Below are 14,066 nucleotides of genomic sequence, written 5' to 3'. Positions count from 1 at the left end.
GGAATGAAGAATGAAGGATGGAGGTAGGGATGGAGGAAGGCAGGGAGGTAATTGAGGAATGGATGTGTGTCTCCTAGGTGGCCATGTTGTTGCTCTGGAAGGATGTGGGCGCTGGTCAGACCACACACACATACACACAAACAGAGACACACATTACAGACACAAGTAGCAAGGCCTCGCCAAGCTTCAGCTCTTATTATTGTTATGTAGTGGTAAGGATTTAACTCTGGGGCTTCACCATGGAGGGACCATTGGAATTAGAGTCTGGGTTAGTCCACTGGTAGGTATTTAATTTTCGGTTTCTATAATGGTGGGTAATAAATTGTGGCCATTTGTCATGGGACTGGAGGAATTTGGCTATGGGTTAGAATTTCCTGTGGAACTACAGTTACACTTGGAGGATCTGGCTAAAGCAGGAAAAACATGCCAGCAGAGTAAGATAGACGGCTTCCCATCCAAACTGCATAATTTTAGGTAATTAGGGAACCAAATCTACATAATCTTCTATATTCATTGTTTTTCCATGATTAGAGCTATATGCAACCTAACACAGAGGTTCTCAATTTTTCTTTTTTGGTCAAAGATAGAGAATATACCTTATACCATGTATGTCCCTTGGAATAATTTAACAATTTTTACACTTCTATAGTCTTGGAAGAACAATACAAGAGAAATGTATTAGAAAGAAATTAGACATGCATTAAACCTATTTGCAGATTCTAATAGTATCTATCAAATAATAGATTTGTTAGATTAGAATGTAATCTATGAAGTATTATAGATTTGAAAATTGTAATATTGTTTGTTGAACTATGAAGCCCTTTTGTTAAAAAAGAGAACATTTTACATCATGATAATTTAAATGAATGAATCTGAAAACCCCTGGGGGTCCCTGGACCCCGTTTTGAGAATCACTGGTCTAACGTGTTTGGCTATTTAGACTGATAGCAGACTAACAAATGTAAAAAACAGAGCACATACCTAGTTGATAGTCCATGTGAATAAAATAAAAATAAAAAACATTGCAATAGCTTTTTAGCTATAGTTTCAATTCTTATGTATTTGTCAATTTGTCAAATATCAATTCAAATATCACTCTGGTGACAGCAAAATAATGGACTGTTAACAGTGTTAGCATTGCAGACTTTGCTAAATGATTAATTCCTCAAAAGTGGGACATGTTTCACAGATTTTCAAGATAAGTTTTCTTTGTTCGCACAAACTAAGATTAAAAATTGAGATTTAAAATACTTGTTAAGATGGATTAATTTTCAATTATCTATCTCAATGAGGCCGATTTACCGGACAACCTCACACGAGCAGAAACGCACGCCCATTATTTACAGATCCTGGCACAGAGCCCTGAGTGAATTATACCTGCTAATCAGCTTCATTGAAAGGCGTTTGACGTCAGAGGTGGACAAAGCTAACAGAACAAGAGCTGTGAAGAGTGTGTGCGTGAGCATGTTTGAGTAGGCAGGTGGGGCTGTCGGGGTCAAAGGTTAAGAGGGGTTGATGGGTGGGGCGGTGGTGGAGGTCGGGCGAAAGCTGCTAGGCAAACACAGCTTGCTGTCACAAACACACCTGATATATGAATAGGCACAAGTCTGTGAGATAGACAGGGGAAGGATAAGAGTGTGATAGAGGGAAGAGAGAGAGATAGACAGCTCACGAGAGGGAAAGAGGGAAGGAGCGAGGCCCTCGGTTTACTCACAGTGTTGTGATATGTTCGTAATGTTTTCACACCGGGGGGATTCTCAGACTGCTTGTTTCCATTTCACTGTCGGGCAACTGTGAAGATGTAGCTGAGTTTAGTATGGCTGATAAATTAGACCAGACAATATAAGATGAAGTATACAGATTAGATTGGACTTGTGAGGCAAGATGAGATGATAGATGTGATGAAAAAGGATATGAAGTGGTGAGATTATATAGCATACAATTAGCCGTGCTGATAAGAAATGAGACAAGATGATGTTTCTTAATGACATAAGTAATAATAAATAGAAAAGGCAACATGACAAGATATGAGATGAGTCAAATTAATTTTATTGACGAGATGACAACTTTGTGAGATGACACTGAGATGAAATGAGACAGCTAACTAAAATGTAAGTCATCTCTGTTTGTCTGTCTTTCTATATGTCTTCACACTTGGCAGGTGTATTGCTGGGGACCCAAGGAAGTGCAGTGTCGAGTTTGAGCTCTTGAGATCTACGGGACATATTTAATAGTAGAGCATTATGTACACACTGTAGGGTGTACTGAGAGGGGACCCATATTAACTGTTACACCGCCAAACAGCGTGCTGGGTACAGCTCACTCTCCATCGCTCGCTACAGTTCATTCAAGAACAGATGAAGAGGGAGAGACCAGTGGGACTGGAGATGTTACATTGTAGCAATCTCAAACATTTCAAGCTTCAGCGATGTAACTTTCGGAACGCTATTGTTCCCGGAAATAGCCTTGTCCAAAATAGCTAGCTGTTAGCAAATGATGCGTATACTCTAGCATTGCTAGGGGACAGGGGACGCAACTATGTCATGGCAGGTGTATTGCTCAGGAGCCATGGAAGCGCAGTGTCGACTGTGAAGTTGTTTGGATGAGCGGTTCTCGAGAAAGCTGCAAGCAGCAATACCGGAGGCAAAACGATTGGTCCGTTCTAAACTGGCACGTTTTGAACAGGCACTGCACTAGTTAAGTTAGTTAACATGAACTTTACTGAAGAGGCAAGGTGAGATAATATCACACAAGATGAAACAAGATGAGGTTAAATGAGAGGAAATGTAATGAGCTTTACTCATGAGATGAGACGAGATGAAATGTAATAAGATTTGATAACATAGATGACAAACTTAACTGATGAGATGTGATGCAATGAAATGAGACAAGAACATTGATGCATTTTTGTGAACATTTTATGCTTTATCTTTATATTTTCTCTGTGGCTTACATCCTTTCAACCAAAGATACACAACAAGCTAAACAGGCAGAGCTAAAACTTCAGCTAACTTCATCCCCATGTTTCTGTTCTGTGACCGGTTCAATCCGACCTTCAAAGCACAAATCTGCCACCACATCAAACGTTTTCTTTTTAGATCTCAGTATAGACTTTTGCTTTTTGCCTTAATTTATCCTGGGAATATTTGCCAAGCACACATGCTCTCTTTCATCAACACCCTGCTTCACACGTACAAAGTTACACACATTCCTACCTGGCAGCTGCCCAGTGCAACCACAGTCTTCTAGTGTAGGTCCACTGGGCAGCTCCACCAGAGTAATTTGAACATTAATAAATGTGCTCAAGGACATTTCTATGGTGTTAGCTGAAAGAGAGGAGAACAGGCAGCATTTACTTTTCTGATCTACATTTTTCTTGGCAAATCATGGATCCAACATCTCAATCTTCTCATCAGCCCACTTGTCTCAACTTAAACCTTGCACATATTGGAACTAGACCTTTTGTGTAATGAAAGACATTTAGAGGAGAAATAATCCAGCATTTGGTGAAATGATTTAAGAAATCATCAGCAGCAAATCAACAAACTTTTAGAGACGAGTCCCTCTAAACCTTTTATTTACTCTATGATACAAGTTACCCTATTGAGTAGATATAGATGGTGTAATGTTTATCATGTTCACCTTCTTAGTTAAGCGTGTTAGCATGCCAACATTTGCTAATTAGCATTAAACGCCAAGAATAGCAGAGGCTCATGAGAATGTCACTATTTCTGCAGGTATTTGGTCATAAACCAAAGTACTGAACAAATCTTGATTCTCGACTGATGATGGCGTTGGGTGAAGACAAATTAAGGGATGACCAAAGTAATTAAAATTCATCCTGAGGGGTCATGAATGTCTTGTACCAAATTTCACGGCAATTCATTGAGACGTTTCACTCAAAACTACAATTGTGAAATCTCATGTTGGCGCAAGATGAACAGTCAAGGGGTAACCAAAACCATTTGGGTTCATTGTCTGGGAAACATAATCTGCACATAATCTGCAATGTGGAAACAATATCTGCACAAAATTGAATGAAAATCACTCCAATATTTGTTGAGATCTTTCAGTCTGGTAAAGTGGTGGACCAGCTGACAGACAGACATTGCCAGATTAACCATGTAACAGCTCATCTACTGTAGACCTATGTGATTTCACTCCATTATGCTCAAAACCTTGGCACTAAAATGACACATGCTTTTCAACAAAATTGACATTATATAATTACAAAATCAAGTGCCAGACAGCATGGATGGTCATCCTCAATGGTTCAACTGTGACTTGCTGTTCCAGGCAAACGGCTCAGTGCTCACATCTTCATAAGAGCCCTCCCTTCATGCGGCAACATGTTGCTCTGCTCAGACCAGTCTGAACTGCCCCTTGCTAGGACACGGCCGCTCCAGCATCAAACGATATTTTTAATCAAGTGGTCAAAAGCTATTGCACAAACATTCTAAAGTAGCTTAGGTCAACAGTGCCCCAGAGCCTGTTCTGTTAGCTGGAATGCTCCTGTATGCTGCGAACAGACCTCTCTTTGTATTTCAGTCCAGCAGCCTCACGCCACACCGCACCGCTCTGGAATCCTGTTTGTTTTCTTTCAAATTTCTCAACCTAGTTCACTCCGATGTGGAAGCGCAGTGTGTGTGTGTGTGTGTGTGTGTGTGTGTGTGTGTGTGTGTGTGTGTGTGTGTGTGTGTGTTTACTATGTTTTAAGGTGTGCGCTAAGTGTGCATCTGCGTTTGTACCCATGCAGCAACAGTATGGCTCATTGAGCATGTGCTCATTTTAAGCTGGTGCCAAAGTTCACATGCTTTAAAGTGGAACATACTGGAGAGTTAAACATTATAAAGTTTGAGCCTGTGCAAATCCAGCCAGCTTCAGTGTAGGTTGTTTATGTAAAGAGTTACAGATAGCTGCCTATTGGACCAAAACTCAGCTTTCTGTAGCCAACAGGCCTGGTTTTTAATTCACATTCAATTCAAGCAATGCAGGATTTCTTGAGCAGAATTTGTCCCTGTATTTTAATGTTTTTGTCTTCTTGAAGATTCATACATGTTCCTCTACAAGACAAAACTTGAATCTGTTGTTTTACATTTCTGGACTCCCTAGCATTTATTTCTAGTCAATCCACTTATCTAACCAGTAATCTGCAATTATCCATAATACAGAGGGCTCGTTAACGCCCTAGGTGCTGACTGGACAAACACCTTCCCTCTCATACTGTTAGTCCTCCTCCCCCCTTTCTCCTAATTTCTACTGTTGGCTGACCATGCCAGAGGAATTCATTATCCCGGAAACGTTTTGCAGTACAGAGTGAGCCAAGCAGGGCAAGGCTATTCTTCTTTCCTGTCCTTCCTGACAATGAAACCATGGCATACAATCAACCTATTATTACTGCTACAGATAACCACTGTTCTTTTGCCATATGAACTGTAACCTGTAACTGGCTAACTCAATGTCCTGTTTTTACCCTGAACAGCCTGGTTGTATCTGTTAAGAGGGTAACCTGCATCTGATTCTTTTTTGTAAGGAAAGTGTCAGGCACATCACAACTTGCTCCAATAGTGAAGACACAGTTTTTTCAAAAGCTGAGAGTTCTTAAAATGTATTTGCTTATCTGTGTATAAACTAGGATATATATGAATTTAATTTGTGTTTCATAGGAATTTTGGTATGTCAAAAGGACTAAATTATGGGAAAAAAAACTACAGTTATTTCAACAAACTGAGTGGTCAATTCAATTTTAATGAGAAAAGAAATATATCTGGAAATATATCCATCCACTATCTCTTTACACTAATGCTTTGCAGGGTTGTAGGGAGCAAGAGCCTATCCCAGGTCACACTGGGCAAGAGGCGGTGTCCTACCTGGACCGGTTACCAGTCTGTGACAAGGTGGATATATAATATAGACAGGCAACCAGTCCCACTCACATTGACACCTACTGTATGGGCAGGGTTGACCTGCATGTCATGGGGATAACTCTACACAGAAAAAAACCCCAAAGTTGGCTAATCAACAAGAGATCGAAGGAGTAAGTTTACATATCACAAACTTATTCATATTACAGTAGATGACAAGATATATGCTTTATAAGAATGTGATATTACACAACAATTTATCCTGGACGTGTGAAAAGGCTGAGATTGTACATTCCCACAATCTGTTACTATTTGGGATTGTTTAGCAGACATAATATCGACTTTGGTTATTATGCAGAAAATAGGCAACTTTATGTCCCAATAAAGCCTGTTAGCGCTGATGTGTACTGTATTATGTCTTTCCTTGATGTTGTTAAGAATTGCATGCCCTGCAATTCAGAGCAGCATATAAACAATTTTGCAGCAGTTTTTCAAGGTAAAATAGTTACATAATGTTGCTTTACAACGCATTATCATGAACGGGTTAGTATGATATCTTACGAAAACGTATGCACAACGTGTATAATATCCTACGAAGTTACGGTGCGTGCAGGGCTGTCACATGATGACTGGTCACTTGACAGTTAAGTTGAGCAGCCCTTACAGTTAAATTTAGCCGAAAAGAGGTAACTGTGAGCTGGCTACAGGGCAACATGAGGCCCCATCGTTTCAGCGGCCGTTGCAGTTATGTTTAGCCGACAAAAGGTGACTGTGAGTCAGCTACAGAGCACCGCGGTAGAACTGTAATCTGGCCTTAAAAGTTCGGCCCGAAAAGGCCCGAGCCCGACAGAATTCGGCCCGAGCCCGACAAGTACATTTTGATTGACAGCTTTTTAAAAGCCCAAACCCGTTTACAGCCCGACTGTACAAAAGGCCGTCTATCAGCAGTGATTAGAGTACATGTCGGAGAATAGCACGGACACGCGCTTCACACAGCGAGCGGGCACACGCACCACTCGGCAGAAAGGGGAGAGAAAGAAAGAAGAGACTGTGCAGCACACACACAGCTCTTTTGTCTTTCGTCAAGAATGAGTCATTTATACATTTTTTAACATAATTTATTCATGACTAACGTAGGCTATAGGCCACTTGGAAGTTGGAACAAAGAAATAAAATAAGTCCTCCAGAGGCCAGCCTCTGTTTCACCTCCTCAGCATCCATTTACACGCTAATCGGAACGCATCACCTGACCGCTCATTTACCGCGCAACCCAGAGCGCGAGCCCGGCTCGAGCCCGGCTCGAGCCCGTGTAAAATGATAGAAATTAAAACCGAACCCGACCGAACCCGCCGGGTCCCGTCGGGTCCGGGCAGAGATCTTAAGCTCTACACCGCGGGCCCCGCTCGTCTAAATGGCCGTTTAGCTTAGAATACATACTAATTCCAGTGCATTACTTTTCGTAGCTATACAAACGAATGGTTCATGACAACAGCCTGTACTTTAATAGTATAATAAAAAATGTGATGGATGATCATACTGAGCACTTGTTGTTCATGATGTTTTTCTGAACATTCATCTTTTGCCTGTCCTTAAAACATTTCTTACTCTGATGTGTTTGACTTGGTTTCAAACCCTTTACTGCTCCATTTCCAGTAACCTGAGGAAATGCCTTTTCTGGGCTGTCCCACTAAAATGCCACATATAGGCGGCCCCTTCTAATACTGCAGGATAGGCTGCTCTGAAGAGCCCCTCCAAAATACTCTACAGGGCGGTGTGTCCTGAATGTCCTGCACCTGCATAAACACACCGAGCCAGGAGAGCTGCCTGTCGCCCTGCCAGGCACGCTAAACCACATGTCCAAAAGGCAGGAGAATAACATACCTGGGAACAGTTACCGTGAGAAGCGGCGGTAAAGTAGAATACAGTTAACCACAAAAAGGTTGCAGTCACAGGCACAGTAAGAAAGGTGCAACCATCAGTTTATACATGCTTAGTGAAAGTCAGAGTGCAAATTAAGGTTTAAGTTTTGCAAGTACACCCAAAACATACCTGGTAACAAAATAAATAACACTATGTATGTGTGATATTAAACAAAGAACTAAAAGATCCTTGGCTATCAAGAAAAAAAGAGAAACCAGATGGATGGAGGAGACAAAGTCAAAACTGAAATCAGAATTGGTTGATAAAACAATTTGGAAACTTCAGGGATATTTTAGTAAAATGAGCATATAAAGAGTAAAAGGAAAAATCTGTTAGGACCAGAGAGAGTGCAAATCAGGCCCCCGAGACAGGCTGCGTATTGACCCGCTGTGACAGAACACCTACCTGTCAGTCGTGCCCCGTAAAGGCTCTCGTCAGACGAACAAGGCTTTATATTCACACAGCATCACACGACACCTCGTGGTTACGTAACTGTCGCACCCTTCAATCATTTTACTGTAACTGAGACCTCACAAGGGGCCTGGTCATATATGCCGTACTGCTCTATAGCACAGGAGGCTCCGTTTTAGCTAGTGGGCCTCCATATTTGATCCTGGAGGAGTCTGTAAAAATGTGATCTCAGCAACAGCAACAAAAGTTGAAGAATTTAAAGCTATATTTTAATTGAGCAATGAAAATACTCTAAAACCCTGTAAATACTGGTAATAACTGGTCATTATGTGGTCACATCCAAATGCATTACATGAATTGTAAAAAATAATCCTAGTTTGCTGCCACTGATTTGACAGATAGCAGTGTGATAGCTCCTTCCTGCGTCATCGCCTCCTCCTCCTCTGCTGCTGATGGATTTATACACTGAGCAGGACTGGATACAGCTGGAAAAATAGCAGTGAACTTGCAGTTGATGATGCATGGGATACATCTAGGGTAACACGTGGTGATGAGGATACTTTTAACTGGATTAAGATTTGTAAATCTGACAAACTATCTTTAAAGCAGACATTACAGTATGTGGCTGTGTTTTGGCTCTTGATGAATGTTGATGTTGCCATTGCGCCAACCAGAGATGTACTGAGTACATTACTACATTACTCAGTACATTCAGAGTACTGAATGTACTGAGTAATCTGAGATTTAGTTGAACACAGTTTATACATGGACGTATATTTTCCACATTTTATTTGAAAGCTGCCTGACAACCTATGTGAAGAAGATTTGTAGAGACATAACGTTTCAGGAAATACACTTATTCGTGTTCTTGCTGAGAGTTAGATGAGAATATTGATACCACTCTCATTTTTGACTGATGGCTACCTTAGCTTGTCTTAGCTTAGCTTGGCATAAAGATTGGAAATTGGGGGAAACATCTAGGCTCAGCTACAGCCACGCTCTGTCTAAAAGTATTCAAATTAGCACTTCTAAAGGTAACACGTTATAGTTTGTCTTATGGCTGTCAAACAATTAATTTTTTCTTAATCGCGATTAATCGCTGAATTTCTATAGTTCATCGCAATTAATTGCATGTTATATCACATGATTAAAATTCTATTATTTTGCATTTTAGAACAGTTTTTAAGTGCATATTGACAATGGAAAGCCATTCTTACCAGTCTATCTTGATTGGGAATCAAATGAATGCAAAGAAAGTTGCTTTATGAACTTTTTGTATTTGTATTTCTTTATTATTTATTTACTGTAACAAAAGAAAAATGTGTGAATCTGTCATTATTGCACAATTCAGAACATGCCAACCGTAGTACGTCTTTAAGACCCGATACTTCTACGATGCTGACAGGTCTGCAGTTAGTTGCCACCCGTTTTGCAAGAGCTATAGTAATTTTTTTGGATTTGGTTTCATCCACAGGTCGGCAAGTAGCACTCTCCAAAATAGTGCTTTGCCTGAGCCCGCTAGCATCAACCTGAGTCACGTTAACTGTACTACTATGCTTAGCTCGTAGGTGGTAGCTCAAGCTTGACGTGCTTTGGTGATATTTTAATTCGGCTTTACACAATGTGCATATTGCTTTCGACTTGTCTACTGAGCCGTCCGGGAGTTTTGGAAAATAAAAAACACCATTCAGAATTGCATTGCTGCTGTCTTTCCCCATCATGCCTGCAGCCTGCAGCAGCAGGATGTGTTAGGAGGAAGTATGGCAGCTTGATGATAAGTAACAATGCGGCAAAGGGTCAAAATAGTAGCTTAGCTTGATTCTAGTGATTTTAAAACAGCTAAGGGGCGTTGTTAGGCACGACGCAAAGCCGAGTGAAGTGTAAAATAAATTAATAAATGGCAGCATGCGATTAAAAAAAAATGAACTCGTTATGCTTGGCCCTTAATCACATCGCGATTAACGCGTTAATGCTGACAGCCCTAGTTTATCTATTTATGTAAAATTGTAAGAGTAAAAGTGTAAAGCCGACAAGCTGCAGTTTCACAGGAGATTATGTGTTGGACTATTTCTTGGCTGGACGTATAACATCCGGGTGTCTTGTCTTGTCTTGCTAAACTAAGCTAACGTCTCCTGGCTGTAGCTTCATATTTTGAGTAGGCCTATCCATCTTCTCACTCTCATCAAGAAAGCTAATAGACATATTTTCCTAAATGTTTTCCAAAGTATTCCTTTAAGCTGATGTAAATTATGAAACATTACTATTTTAGGTAAAGACGTAGAAATAATAATAATAAATAAAATGAAGCTTCCTTAGATTGGCTGTTGTCCACATTGTAGTAAGTCTCATATGGACAGCATGGTTTACTCACCACTATTTTACCACTAAACTATTTCAAACCTATTACGTGTATGCTCTGATTCACTCTTGCTGAGAGTGGAAAACATATTTCGTGCTGTCTGTGCTGAGGTAGGAGAAACATGTGAACCTTGGGTTGTCTGCTGCCGGTTTGACAGCTAGCTGAGCAATGACTCCTTCCTGCGTCATCACTTCCTTCTCACTTTGCTGAGGAATCCACCTTCCACTGTTCCAGCTGGGGAATAGTCCATGTTGTTGTGGAGAGGATGATGGGAGCATAATACATTTCTGGTCAGTTTGGAGTGGGCAGGTATGCTGCAAGGTGAATAACATTTGTATAGCATAAGGCACAGTTGGATAGCATTGCTGTCTCTCTTGGTTATCATTAGCTTCAGAAAAAGTAGGAGCGGTTCTACTCAAGAAAACATGGTACTGTGAGAGCTACTTTTAGCAAAAGAGAGAGAAAGGAGTGAGTAACAACAGGCCAGCTGTGACCTTCCAGCTAACAGACACACAGAAGAGCACAGAAGGGTCAGATTGCCACCAAACAGACTAACATGGGGCAAGGGTGTAGGCTGCAGTCTGACCTTGCAGCTCTAGCAGACAGATGGGGAAAGGCCTTTCGTTCCAGACACACACACAGACAGGGAGGGGTCCAGTTAGCCACCGTGCAGAAACTTCATATCTGGAAACAATTAGAGCAGATGGGAGCCCTGGCCAGGCTGTTTCTATAAGACACAGCACAATTCTATCAGGACGTTATAAGGAACAGTTTGCTCCCCTTATGATCAAAACCCACCAGTCACAAAAGCGCAGTTCATTATTCCATCAACATCGTATGAAGCAGCAGCTGAAAATGTTGTTTTTTCAATGCCTTATTAAGTTAAGAACACATTTGTGTTTACACTGACAGCCGAGCGAAAGGGAAGGACCTCAGAGAGTAATATTTTCACAGCTGTTTACAAAGGAACAGTCCTCCTTGCGCTAATCGTTCACCTTTTGCTCATTTTCATTAGTCATCTGAGAACGGTGTTCCCTTTTGCAGCGTTCAGCACTAACAACTCTATCAGAGGACAGATCGGCTGTTGACTTTGAATGTTTTTTCAGTCAAGACACCACACAGATGCTGGTTTTGCCAAAAAAAGGTCCATCTGGGTTTTCATAGGTAAAGCCAAAACTCCAGCAGTGATGATAGGTGCTCTTCACACACTTCCCTAATAAGAGAGTTTTTGGCTTGAACAATGTTCTATGTTTTTTTTTCTCTGCGTTGATGTTAGTGCCTGTATGAGAAGCTGAATCTGTGGGCTGGTTTTATGTTCAAATCACATACAAAATACTTTGAAGTTTATAAATGTATGCCATTAGTCATACAGTTGCTATAGTCATACAGTGCTATGACTATTTCTGATTACATAAGGACAGTAGGCATTGTACAGACACACAAACCATTTTTATTGATCATCCATTTATATTATGCCTGTGTGAGCTGTGACAATGCTATTAAATACAAAGGACAAAGTATCTATAGGCAGATTTAAGTGTTCTGTTTCTGTGCCGCCTCTGATTTTGTCCAGCTCACTTTTATTAGTGTCATCAGCACAATCTTACCTCAAGGTGTAGTAGCTGTTCTGGATCATTCAGTCATGTGAAATGATCATCATTGGCAGATGGACTTTTCCTCAGTTGTCATGCAATTGTAGAACACTTTAAAGATGCTATATTCATCATTTTTTACATTAACAATGGACCAATTGACAGCGTGTATGATGTCTTTTCGCTCATTGTTTTAGTATTCTGACAAATGTACTGTTTTGGTTCACTCTCACCGCTCTCATCAGTGTTTTTTTCAGCCGCAGCAAGCAGCTGGTTTCCTCAAAATAAACCCAATAAACCCACTGTGTGCTATCTGCAGCACCAAACAGCAGGCAGATACTGTTAGCAGCTAGCTGGTGAACACAGTGGAGCATTTAACAGCTAAAGAGCCAAATATTTCCTTCAGGAGACCAAACAGAGCTAAAAAGAGAGTGAATATTGGACTTGCTGCAAGCTGTTTGCCAACAACTTTTCCATGTCAACTGGAACTACGACAATTTTCATAATTCTGACATTTTATTTCTATGGTTTAAAAAATGTTAGTTAACACAAACAGCTCTCTCACAAATCCAAAAACGAGAGTGCTAAAATGTGTAGTGTTTATAAGTATAAAGTCTGAACAATCAATAGACAATAAATTGAAAGATGTTTTAGATGACACAGAGCACCCAGGTTCTGAGTATATGGGTACGTATTCTATTCATTTTCTGTTTCTGTTACAATAGAATAAAGCTCATTTGGGAATAAAAAGAAAACAAGCATTCTGTGGATCCAAAACATTAGTCTCTCAAATAATAATATCTCTGGTTTTGCTACTGCGTCAACAGCCAACCAATAAGTAGTCACTGCAGACTGACTCTTGTTCGATTCTACTATGGCTTTTTTCATGAGTTTTTTCAACTGCTGACTCTGACCCCTGTTCGATTTTCAGTCCGGGCTGGACTTTTTTCGACATACTATACTATGACTTTTTTTCAACATGCCATACTATGACTTTTTAATGGCTTTTTTTTGACATACTATGATATGAATGTTTTAAAACATAGTTTCTTTCTTTGCACAGTGGCTCAGGGGTTAGTTTTCCTCTAACAGTCAACCAGAAAGTAGTCACTGCAGACTCTAACCCGTGTTTGATTCCCAGTCCAGGCTAGCCATGTTTCATCATACAATACTATGACTTTTTTATCACTTTTTTTCGACATGCTATACTATGACTTTTTTTTGACATACCATAAATTGACTTTTTTATGGCTTTTTTTCAACATACTTTCGTATGAATGTTTTAGACATACTGTAATTTCTCTTGTGGCACAAGGGCTCAGTGGTTAGCATTGCTCCAACAGCAAACCAGCAAATAGTTAGCTGTGGAATCTGACTCACGTTCAATTCCCAGCCTGGGCTGGATTTTTTCATGACTTTTTTTTTACATGCCAGACTCTAACCCGTGTTTGATTCCTAGTCCAGGCTAGCCATTTTTCATCATACAATACTATGACTTTTTTTTATAACTTTTTTCAGCATGCTATACTATGACTTTTTTATCACTTTTATAAATTGCTTTTTGCGACATACTATGCTATGAATGTTTTCAGTGTAATTTATTTTGTGGCACAGTGGATTGATGGTTGCCACTGCACCATCAGCCAACCAGTAAGTAGTCACTGCAGACTCTGACTCATGTTTGATTCCCAGTGCGGGCTGGCCTTTTTCATGACGTTGTTTTTAACATATTATACTATGCTTTTTGCATATTATACTATGCCATGAATGTTTTCATCATCAGTTCTCTTGTGGCACAATGGCTCAGTGGTTAGCATTGCTCCAGCAGCAAACCCGCAAGTAGATTATTGCGAACTCTGACCCATGTTTGATTCCCAGTCCGGCCTGGACTTTTTTCGACATACAATACTATGATTTTTT

This window comes from Sander vitreus, chromosome 18 (genome assembly GCF_031162955.1).
Source record: "Sander vitreus isolate 19-12246 chromosome 18, sanVit1, whole genome shotgun sequence".
Lineage (NCBI taxonomy): Eukaryota > Metazoa > Chordata > Actinopteri > Perciformes > Percidae > Sander > Sander vitreus.
Note: the sequence above shows the minus strand (reverse complement) of the source record.